Raw genomic sequence first — 12,792 nt, 5'->3', positions numbered from 1 at the left:
TTAATTATAACAGTTCCAAACTCACAACAGTGGTCAGGTGTTAATTTTCACTTTAACATTCAAAGTCTTAGGCCTGGTTTCACAGGCAGGGATTAGACTAAACCAGGATTAAGCCATAGTTCAATTAGAACATTTAAGTAATTTTTATAAACATGCCTTAGAAAAAGATTACTGATGTTCATCTTAAGACAAAACAAAGACACTGACATGTTTTAAGATCAGTCAGTGCAAGTTTCTTTCAGTTTCAGATTTACATTTTAGTCTAGGACTAGGCTTAAGCCTTGTCTGTGAAACCAGGGGTTAAAGTACTTAATGTGGGTGGCATACATTGCATGCTGCCTGTAGCCCTTTTCTTATTTATTAAAAAAAGAGCAAAAATGAAGCCAAATCACAAATATTCATCTGATTACTGTAGAATAAGAGTGAAGTGTAGTTCTTCCATAGGGATGATATTATATGTTACAAAGGAAATGACAGTAACACTGTCAGCCGACAACAGTCGTAGACCTACAGAAACCACAAAGAGTACAAACAAATAACAGATAATAGCAGTAAAGCACTTAGACCTGTAAATTGATAGAATGTATGAAGTAGTATTAAAAAAAAAAAAAAAAAAAAAAGTCGTGACGTATTGTCAAGTATGGTGACCCATACTCGAAATTGGTGCTCTGCGTTTAACCCATCCAAGTGCACACACACAGCAGTGAGTAGTGAACAAATCCACACACACACACACACACACACACACACCGTGAACACACACCCGGAGCAGTGGGCAGCCATGCTGCAGCGCCCGGGGAGCAATTGGGGGTTCGGTGCCTTGCTCAAGGGCACCTCAGTCGTGGTATTGAGGGTGGAGAGAGCGCTGGACACTCACTCCCCCCCACCTACAATCCCTGCCGGCCGGGGGCTCGAACTCGCAACCTTTCGATTACTATTCCGACTCTCTAACCATTAGGCCACGACTTCCCCCAATTAACAGCAATCGCCAAGTCAAATGCCTCGTAAAATTAATCTTACCTGACTGCAAAAGAAGACGAAATCTGCTTATAATTAAAGACTTCAGGGCTCGACATTAAGCTTTTGCATGTGCTTGGTCAAGTAAATAGGTCATTCACTTGTACAAGTAAAAAAAACTTACTTGTCCAGAAAGAAAAAAAGATTTTATGTGTGTGTGTGTGTGTGTGTGTGTGTGTGTGTGTATACATATTATTTATTCTGATGCAAAATTCTCAGGAGCTGGCTCTTACTTAAGCATATTAGTGATATTTTTTCCCCCTTAAGGGCATTTTTTGCTTTTATACCAAAGTTGTTTTTCTTATCCTTATTAAATGAATGTGTTAATATCAAATTCTTACATTTTATCATTAAATCAAGTTGGAATAAGAAATTTAATAAGAACAATATTATATAACCACAAGGCCTATTATAAAAACAAAATCAACATTTTTCAGTTAATTTATCATTATTCATTATCAGTCATCATTTACATTGAATGTAATAAAATCAGGAGCATTCTTGACAAAATTTTTATTATTATTGATGATGATGATATAATCAGATATTGTCCCATTTAAGTAAGAACAATTCTTGGCCCTTCAACAATTTCCATCGACCGATTAAGATTTACAGCAAAAGTTTGGTCCGATTTTCGCATCGGTCTCAACAAAAATATGCCAGACAGACTTCACATGTGTGACCTGTGTGAACAAAGTATGCATGGTTACAAAAATCAGATGGTGGTGCATGTACAGTATTTTACTATTTAGGTGACTTAATCAGGTTAAGACAGTAGCCTAATAAAAATGTCTAAACTCAGTATACACCTTATGTTGCAAACTATAAAGGCAAGCAGATGTGGCCAGAATATGAGCGCAACGCGCTAAAATGCAGGCGTTAAGTGTTGGAAGAAATACGCTTAACGTGAAAGTTTGCACGTTGCGTGATATTTAAGCCACATCATTTTGTCTGTGCATAGTTCAATCAATGTATTAAGAAACCGTACACCTAATTCGGTCTTTTAATGTCACTGTCTTAATACATTAAGCCTCGTTAAGCGTTTTATTAGGTAAAACGGTTTCTGAGGATAACGCAAAGTCTGTGTAAAGAGAATTCTGAGAATTGTTCCTGAACACATTACAAATGTTAGAAATGTTTTGCTTAAACACATTACAAAGACTCTGAACTATGTAGTACTGAATTGTGGAGTTAAATCGTTAAACAGTTTTTCACCAATTCTGTGTTCTGGATTTTGTTTGGGCGGGGCTAAAACGGTGGCTCGATGACGCAATGGAGCCACCGAGCGTTCACTCCCCCCACCTGCAATCCCCCCACACCTACTCCTAAACCTACCAATACTAGGGGATGCGTAATTTGGCAGGGTGTTTTTTCCGCACAACACCGGCCCGAGACTCGAACCCGCAACCTTTGGATTACGAGTCCGACTCTCTAAGCATTAGGCCATGACTTCCCCTTAAATAGCAGGATTTTCTGCTATTTATACTACTTATTGCAAAATAGTGGCAATTATCTGCACTTCAGTATTGTATTACATTATAAAACAGTATGCAATAATAGCATATTGAGTGTAAATTATAATTTGAATTCAGATTATTAAATGGATGCCACCTTATTGATACAATAAAGCCCTCCCTACACCTACCCTACCTACACCTTTTTGGTTATTTCTTTAATTTTTATTAAGAATAAAAGCCTTTTAGATTTGATATGAGATTTGAAAAGGGAGAAAAAAAGTTCGGCAAAAGGCGGGTTCGGACCCTGGTCGATCGTGTCAAAAATATTTTGCTTTACCATCTGTGCCACTGAAACTGGGGTGTATAGCATCTTTTTATAATCTTGACAGTCCCAATCACACGTTGGTGGGCGGAATTATTGTACATAGCTTCTGCCAAAAGGTGGGCTATTTGCACTAAGTGTAATTAGACACTCCGTTTACATTATCAAAAAACATTATCATTGACTTAAACAGAATTAAAGCACTCTCAAAAACTCCCATTAATCACTGAAGTTGCTTACATTGTGAAATTAATATCTTGCTTACATCTTAAGCACTTCTGCACTTTGTTGTTTCTGATGAGAGAAATCGGCAGAGAGCAGAATTCATTCAGGAGCGCGTGCACTGAACAAAACAGCTGTTTCAGGGATGACTCATCTGGACTCCTCTTATTGGCCATTGTACTCATGAACTCAACAGAATCATGTGTGATTGGTTACAATGAGCAGTGCTGTAGAAAATTAAGGAGGATCGGACATCTGTGTCTCAATGTCTCAACGGGAGGAAATCACACCGGTGTGACTGTTTATTAAATATAAAATATATTATTCGGCATTTTTTTTTTTTTTTGTCTTTTGGAAGCTGCATTCAAAATCCACTTGCCTCAAAAATCTGAGGGGGCACGGTTGAAATCGCATTCTGGGAGTAGCGTATTTCGGCTGAGCCCCCCTCTGGTCCAGTGCGTTAATCCGTCCCTGGGTTCTGGGGTGAATGGATACCCGGTTCTTAGCCCAGAGACATCAATATGTGGCAGAATACATACAATTTAAAATCATGGAGCGTTCACAGTTCGCATCTAGAAACGCCAGCTTTACCGCTTTCTCTTTTTTCAACGCGCACCGGAGCTTGCGCTCTCCTGGTGTTTGCCGTTGCTAAGCAACCATGAGCCGCGACTAGGAGGTTTTCAACTCACTGCAGCGCTGACGCACGTCTACAGTTAAATAATGAACTTGCACGCTCAAACATGTATGGCTGTAAATCCAATTAAGCTAGTAGAGGTAGTAATCAGTAGCATCCATTCAGGTTGTAGCATATTTGACAGTTGAGAGAGACGACAGCTGTATGGAGCGATTTTTGTGTCAATATTTATCAAACAAATCCAGTGTTTTGCAAATAAACACAATCTGCTTTGCAATGAAAAACTCGGCTTTCAAACAAACGCAAAGTGATTTTCAAATACAAAACTCTATTTGAGAGAAAATGCAGAGGTATGGACAAATATATGTATTGTGTGTTACAACTGTGAGACTCATTTGCCTTTTTATGAGGAAACTTGGCTTGATTTTCTCACAAATGCATGCAGGCTGATTTTCTCACACGAGTGCGGGCTGATTTTCTCACATGAGTGCGGGCTGATTTTCTCACATGTGCAATTGAGCAACTTTCTTTTCCAAAACAGCAGGTGGCGCTGTTGGTCAATTTACGCTAGTCTCCCGAGACCTGAAACACCTCTTTACCTTTTCAGACCAATATGAGTGGGGAACAGGTGAGTTTCTGTCTTACTAGATCTATAATTTACCATTTAGATGTTTTCACAAAGCGACCCTACTACAGTGTCAGTGAAATTCACAACAAGTGCTGTAAAGTGGTTAACATGATTGATTAGTTCAAAAATCAAGAGTGACCAGGCTAAACATTTAACTAGGCAGTCTTTCCCTATAAAAACTGATCCATTCTCTGTACCTCTTATCCTCTGTTGGATCGCGGGATATAGAATATATATATATATATATATATATATATATATATTTTGATACAATTGTTCAACATTCATATCGTGTCACAATATATTGTAATACTAGAATGCAAATGTATAGTGGATAGCGACGATATTGTGTACCAAAAATGAAAGCATTTTGAATTTTATTTTTACATTAGGTCAAGTAAGATTTATTGTCTTTCTTCTACAGTATATATGTTGAAACATAGCCTACAGTGGAGAGAAATGTTGTAGGCTACCTCTGCAGTAAAAGTTTAAACAAGTATAAAACTACGCATAGACAACCTACTGAAAGGAGTAGGCTAATCTAATTATACAAATAGGCTACTATAATCAAACTAGTTTAAGTTCAGGTGAGCTTTATTGTGATTCAGCTATATAAATGTACCAAAATATAATCTAAACATTAATATCCCTTATGAAAATTAGCCATGGTTTTACTAAATAAATACCATGGTATTTGTAGTAAAGCTGCCTATATTGAAACGGTAACCTGCAAAAAAAACACGGTTACCACACTTTTACAATAGTAAAAACAATTTTAATTTTCATAAGGGATATCATAGTTTAGCATATTTATGTTTATATATAGTAATATTATACATGCCTTGTACAACATTTAAAACTAAAAGTGGCCTGTAAGGAGATATTTCCTATTTCAACCAATAGCAGATTTTAGTCTGACAATAGCCTGTTTGGAATTATGTATGTATATGTAAAAATTATGTAGCTTTTTATATATGGCCGAGCAACATTTTAACTCGTGAATTTAAGAATAAAAGGCTACCTTCAGGAATTATATTAGTGGCTCTTTAAAATGCAAATGTTCGTAATCTGAGTCACTCCTAGAAGAGTCCTCGCTGTCCAGAGTGTGTCTTCACCCGTGTAGCACGCTGTTTATTAAACCACTGGTTATTAAAATGATGAATTTAGTATTATATCAGCGTGATCCTATCACTTGATCCTTCTCCCCAATTGACAGGACAAGAGTGACACCACAAAATAAATATTCATCATTTTGCTAAGCTAAAAAATACGTAATTATTTTAGACAAATGATTGCACAGTTACATAATTAAAAAAAAAAAAAGTTTTAGATATTGCACTAAATAATGTGATTTGTTTTCATTTTTTTATTAATAATTAATGACCTCTTGGGTGATATTACTATATCTGATACTAAATTAAATTGTCAAAGCTTTCATTTTTGGTACACAATATTGTTGCTATCTATTATACATTTGCATCGTTTTGAATGTTGAACAATTGTATCATATATATCAATATATATGTATATATATGTATATTCTATATCCCGCGATCCAACAGAGGATAAGAGGTACGGAGAATGGATCAGATTTTATAGGGAAAGACAGCCTAGTTAAATGTTTAGCCATGCTAAACCTCTGATTTTTGAACTAATCAATCATGTAGCGGCATATACTCAAAAACAATCCAAAAGCCGCAGCAGGCTAAGACACGAGGAGATTATACTAAAGACGCGTCACACTGAAGCATTACATCTGATGTTATTTTTATTACTCCGTTTCACCAGCAGAAAGAACAAACACCAATCACTTACTTTGGTAGATGCATTCAGTCGAGGGAAGATACATCAAAGAACGCACAGTAACAGATAGTGATGGTAGTAACGTCATTGACAGTAGTGACGGTCAAAAGAAAGTTTTTCCCCATGCTCACCCTGCAGCCATGCTCCAAACAACCCGCCATGCCCCACAGGTGAACACACACGCTAATATACACACCACACCACTTACGGTGCCATAGTTACAAATGACGTCACACCGCGCGTGCATATACACAACAGTATAGAAGGAAAGAAGAAATATCACAACAGACTAATCAAACCCGATATATGGCTCCTACATTCCGGCCCCAAATTATTTCATAGTAATAATTAACCACCACTATTACCTTGTGGGAGACAGACACCAATCAGAATATGAAGAATGAACTATTAGTCCTTTAAAAGTCCAATAATAAAGTTCATTCAAACTGTACAAGATCTTCACTGCCCTTCTGCTTCCTGCAGAAGGCAGACTTTGGTTATTGGTCTGTTCAGATAGCTAGTCTTAGTCTTAATCCGTACACTTCGTACCAGTCCATTTTTATCTAGAACAGTATCTACAATTATTCCCGTAATCCAAGTGTTTCGAGGTGCCATATCATCCACTAGCACCACCAGATCTCCTGAAACGAAGTTTCTTTTTACGGAATTCCACTTCTGGCGCTCCTGAAGTCCAGGAAGGTACTCCTTTACCCAGCGCTTCCAGAACAAATCCGACATGTACTGAGCCTGTCTCCAGCGACGACGAGAATAAACGTCCTCCTTCTTGAACAATCCTGGAGGCAATAACGGCTGCGATTTAAGCAAAAGCAGATGATTAGGAGTCAATGCCTCCAAATCTTGAGGATCCATAGATGCTTTCGTTATTGGACGACTGTTAACAATCGCTTCAGCCTCACAAAATACCGTTGCCAAGCTTTCTTCATCAAGGATCTGAGTCTTAAAGACAGAGTTCAGCACTCTACGAACTGACCGAATTAATCTTTCCCAAGCGCCTCCATGGTGTGATGCTGCTGGGGGATTGAAAACCCATTTAACACCCTTTTGCAACAGTACATCATTTATGAGGTCATGATTCAGATTCTCAATAGCCTGCCTCAATTCACGTTCAGCGCCCACAAAATTAGTACCGTTGTCTGAACGGATTTCCAGGACTTGTCCACGTCTTGCTATAAACCTTCTGAAACCATTAATGAAGGAGTCCGTGTCTAAAGATGAAAGAACTTCAAGGTGTATGGCTCGTATTGCCAAGCATGTAAAAATGAGCCCATACCGCTTGATTACAGTTCTTCCACGTTTAACTTCAAATGGTCCAAAACAGTCCAAACCAACTCGACTGAAAGGAGGCTCATCAGGAGTAATTCTGTTGTGAGGAAGATCAGCCATTTTCTGCTGTCCAGGTGAAGCAGACAGTTTACGACAGATAACACATTTAGTCAGAACCTTTCTGATGGCAACACAGGCACCAGGAATCCAATACTTCTGACGTAAATGAGAAAGCATATGGTTTCGTCCACCATGGCCTGTTTCTTGATGTACATGAGCAAGGATGAGATTAGAAATGTGTTGATCTTTGGCCAGTATAACCGGATGTTTCGCTTCAAGTGGCATTGCTGCTCTACTGAGCCGTCCTCCAACCCTAATGAGATCACCATCCAGGATCGGGTTGAGCTTGTAGAGATGACTTGTCCTTCTTACACACTCTCCCTTCTTCAAATAGGACAGTTCCTCCGGAAACCTTATTTTTTGGCAGAAACGGATAATGTTTAACTCTGCCATGTCCATATCCTCTAAGGATAAAACATCCTTTGGCACTTGAGCCTTAACACCTTCCATCTGAACCTGTAGCTTTTTCTCCAACTGATCAGTACTTAGATCCAAATTAGAAAGGTTTTCTCTCAGCAGCTTTCGATGTCGTGCCAAGGATAGGAGCAAGGTCTTAAACTTGAGAAACCAACCAACTGCCCTCTTAAGACGGAACCAAGAGGAAAAGTAACCAATGAGCTTCTCCACCGGACTAACCTGCTCAACTTGAGCAGCGTTCACCGCCACAGCCTTAACCTCTGGGTCTCCAAAAAGAGAGCTTTCCAAGATCTCAGGATTTTCGGGCCACCTATACTCAGGCTCATGAAGAAAGTCAGGGCCACAGAGCCAAGCATCAGTCTTTAAAAGTGACTGAACTTTAACACCTCTGGAAACTAGATCCGCAGGGTTGTTTGCTGTATTCACGTACCTCCACTGCGATACGTTAGATGTTTTCAATATTTCAGACACTCTGTTTGCTATGAATATCTTAAATCTAGATGTCTCATTTTTTATGTATTTCAAAACAGACGTGCTGTCCGTCCAAAAGACCGACTCTTCAAGGTCCATTTGCAGCTCCTTCCTCCACAACTTGTCCATTCTGCTAGCCACCACCGCGGCAGTCAGCTCCATCCGAGGAATAGTTACAAGTTTAAGAGGAGCTACACGTGCCTTTCCCATTACAAATGCACTGTGAGTTCGTCCATTATTGTCATGGAGCAACAAATAAGTCACAGTCCCAAATCCTTCCTCACTTGCGTCTGCAAAGTGGTGTAGCTGAGCAGAGACAAGATGACCACAGTCCACAGGTTTTAAGCACCTATTGACCTCCCAGTTTTCAAGGTCGTGAAGGTCTTCCAGCCAAGCCATCCATTCTCCGACAACAGAAGAGGGCAAAGGATCATCCCATCCCAAACGTCTCCTGCAAAGGTCTTGGAGGATTTTCTTGGCAGACAAAACGACAGGGGCCACGAAACCAAGAGGGTCATAGATCGAACTAACCATGGACAGGATTCCTCTTCTTGTGAGTGGGTGAGTTTTAAGTACGATTTTAAACTTAAATGAGTCAGATTCGACACACCACTGCACACCCAAGGCACGCTCAACGGGCAAAGAGTCATTATCCAAATCCAAATCTTTTACCTCTTTGGCTCGCTCTTCCGGTGGAATTCCAGCGAGGACAGTACGTCGATTACTAATCCATTTTGTGAGCTTAAAACCACCTTCAGCACATAAGGCACTAAGCTCTTGACATAAAGATACTGCTTCCTCTTCAGAACCAACAGACACCAAACAATCATCAACATAGAAATGGTGTAGGATGGTGTTAACTGCCGCAGAACTGAAGCACTTTTGATTGTCTTCAGCACATTTTCTTAAAGCAAAACAAGCGCAACTAGAAGAGGAAGTAGCACCGAACAGATGCACCATCATTCTGTACTCCACTAACTCCTGACTGCAATCTCCATCTGGCCACCACAAAAATCTCAACAAGTCAGAGTCTTCAACTGGAACCCTGACCTGATGGAACATGGCCTCTATATCTGCCATAAGCACCACAGGTTCTTTGCGAAATCTTGTAAGGACTCCCACCAACAAATTTGTGAGATCTGGTCCTTGAAACAACTGTGAATTCAGAGATGTCCCCTGAAATATGGCTCCACAATCATAAACTACCCGCAGTTTTTTCTTTTTAGAATGATACACCCCGTGGTGGGGTAAATACCACACTCTTCCATCACTACGAGTCAGATGCTCATGCGGAACTCTCTCAGCATAGCCATCAGCCAGCATTTTGGACATAAATGCAATGTAGTCGGAGCAAAAAGATGGATCCTTATTCAAGCGTCTTTTGAGACTCAATGCACGCTGTTCTGCAACTGGTTTATTGTTAGGCATTTTTAGGTTTTTTTGTCTTACCGGCAAACCGATACTATAATGACCATCAATGAACTTGGCAGATTCAGAAACTGACTCAATGAAGCGCTTATCCTCTCTCGACTGACCAGGTTGTTCATCCTGCAGATTTTCAGGAAAATCCACCTTCAGTTGCTTCTCCCAAAGCTCATCAAGCCTTGCCACGGAGATGCGATTAACGGAGATGTTGGGCTGCAAACACTGATCGCTAAACTGATTATCTCCTCGAAGCGGACCGTTTACGGTCCAACCCAGAATGGTCTTAATTGCATAAGGGCCGCCATTCGCTGCACGAATCACTTCCCACGGTTCCAGAGCTTGAGGGATGTTATTGCCAATCAGAAGGTCTACATCAGCATCGATCTCTGGCATTTTTATTTTTCTCAGATGCAACCATCTTTGGAGATCTTCCGAGCATGGAATATTACCTCGATGAACAGGCATACTCTGAGTAAAAACCTCAGGCAGGCCAAAAAAGTTGTCCGAATCTAATCCGGCTACTTCCAAGTCTGACAGCTTATAACTGTCCACCACTTTCTCTTGTCCCATAGTTCTAAGGAGAATTCCCAGTTTCTTTCCTACAAGATTAAACCGATTCATGAGTCGCTCTGTACAAAACGAAGAAGTACTCCCTGGATCCAGAAACGCATACGTGACAAAAGTCTCTTGCCCTCTCTTGGATCTCACCTGAACAGGCAAAATAGGGAGCGTGCAGTCCTGTTTACCGGCCCCAGTCAAACCACTGGACTGAACTGACGTCACAGCACCTTCTCTGGTCATTTCCAAGCCACCGAAGGCCTGAGTCGGACTCTTTTGTCTAGCTTTGGGGTGGATATGCAACAACGTAGGGTGTCTATAATTGCATATTCTACATATCAGTCGTTTTCTGCAATCCTTACTCATGTGCCCAACGCACAGGCATCCAAAGCACATACGGTTCTCCTTCAAAAAGGACATTTTTTCATCTTGAGTCCTTTTATCCAAAAGAAGACAAGCATCCAACGAATGTCCAGCTCCACAAAACAAACAAACTTTCACTAGTGAATTCTTCTCCCTTTTATGCACAGGCTCTATTTTCTTCTCAGCAGGTGCTACATTAGTGGCAAAGCTGCTGCCTCTAGCCTTTGAACCAGTTTGAGACTTGACCATTTTTAATTCTTTTCTTCCTGTCGCAGGTGTATCTTGGATGTTTCCAAAGAGAGGATCACTTGCTATCTTGACCTGTCTCTCAACAAACTGCACTATGTCCAAAAATGTAGCTCTACGATGAAACTTCTCCTGAATATCACCAGCCACACTTCTCCAATGATCCCGCAACTTATAAGGCAGCTTTCTCACAATAGTCTGCATATTTGTAGGTACATTTAGGTCACTTACGGCGGTCCCCATGGAATTGCAACATTCCTGTAACATGAGACTATAGGCCCGCAAAGCCTTAATATCTTCAGCTTTAACCATCGGCCATGAAAGCACCTTATCCATATATGCGGAAGCTACTTTAAATGGATCGCCAAAATGTTCCTGAAGTAATGACTTTGCCTTGGTGTATCCATGAGACAGTGGCAGATGTTGACAGCTTCGGACCAAATCCCTGGGCTGACCTCTTGTATACTGCTCAAGGAAATATAAACAGTCCTTTTGACTTTGTGTTCTTCCTTCTATGTTGTGTTCAAATCCTCTTATGAAGGTTTGATACTCCAGTGGATCTCCGTCGAAAACTTGTAAGTCTTGCTTGGGTAATAGAAAAAGTGACTGTTGCCCAACCAATAAAGACGTAATTTGATTTTGTCTTTCCAAAACTGTAAGAAAACGATGATCAGAGTTATTCACTGTTACAGGTTCAGCTTCATATTGAAGGCGAGTAACTGATGGATGAAAAGCACCCTCTGACAGAGTGGAGAGACCAGCATTATTCGTGACAGCAGGCTGAAAAGATAAAGTGGATGAATCATCTCTGGTCACAACAGCAGGCAGCCCAATTTTGTTGTATGTCTTGGGCCTCACAGCAGCATAACCTGAAAGCAAAGCTTCATCTCCAGCCTCTGCAGCAGATGGTTGAGTATTGAACTCAGGAACAAATATTGCAGCGCCATGGCTTAACTGTGTGTTTTTTTTTCTTTCCAAATAGGAGTTCATCCCATCTGATCTCACAGATGCATGAGACGCACAAGATACTTCTGAAGCCTTAAACACGCTTACTTTAGCCATAGATGCTGCCAGCTCCATGTCCAGATCGAGCTCCTCCTTCTTCCTCCTCAACAGTTCCTGCTGTTCCTCCAAGGCATGCTTCTGACTCAGCAGCCTTTGACGAGCCTTAAGAGCAGCTGTCTCAGCCTCAGCCCTCATCCTAGCTGATGATGCAGTAGACATAGATTTACTCACCACTGTACTACGTTTCTTTGACCTCACTGATACATTAGAAACGCTGTCACTTGGCCTAATATCATCATCTTCTGTATTTTCCATAATTCTAGATATATGGGCCTCATTAGCATTGGAAACAGTAGATCGTAAACATGGGGCATCAACATCCTTTACAGGTATGTCTGGCGCATTCAACAGCCGTTTATTTATCTCTTCCACAAAAGCGGCTTTATGTTTTTCAATGCTATCAAACCAAGTGTTCTGTTTTTCTTGTTCTTCAGGTGGGATCATAGAAATCACAACACCATGAAGATGACTTGCTTCATTAAACAGGCTTGATATATTGTCAAGGTGTGACTGTATATCTTCAGCACTATCAGCACTTTGCATTAAGTCTTTAATATCTCTAATTGCACCTTTAATCTTTCTTATTTTTGTTTGACGTTCTTCTTGCAGCTTTCCTAATTTATATTCGAAAGCCCTAGGTGTCAATGATATTTGCCTTTTCTCTTTCAACCTGGTATCACTCAACTCCATTTTATCTGCAAGATAATCCAAAACAAATCACAAAAAATACCTGCTAATGACACTTAACACAGCATACTGG

The sequence above is a fragment of the Barbus barbus genome (genome assembly GCF_936440315.1).
Source record: "Barbus barbus genome assembly, chromosome: 6".
Lineage (NCBI taxonomy): Eukaryota > Metazoa > Chordata > Actinopteri > Cypriniformes > Cyprinidae > Barbus > Barbus barbus.
This window is presented reverse-complemented; position numbering follows the sequence as displayed.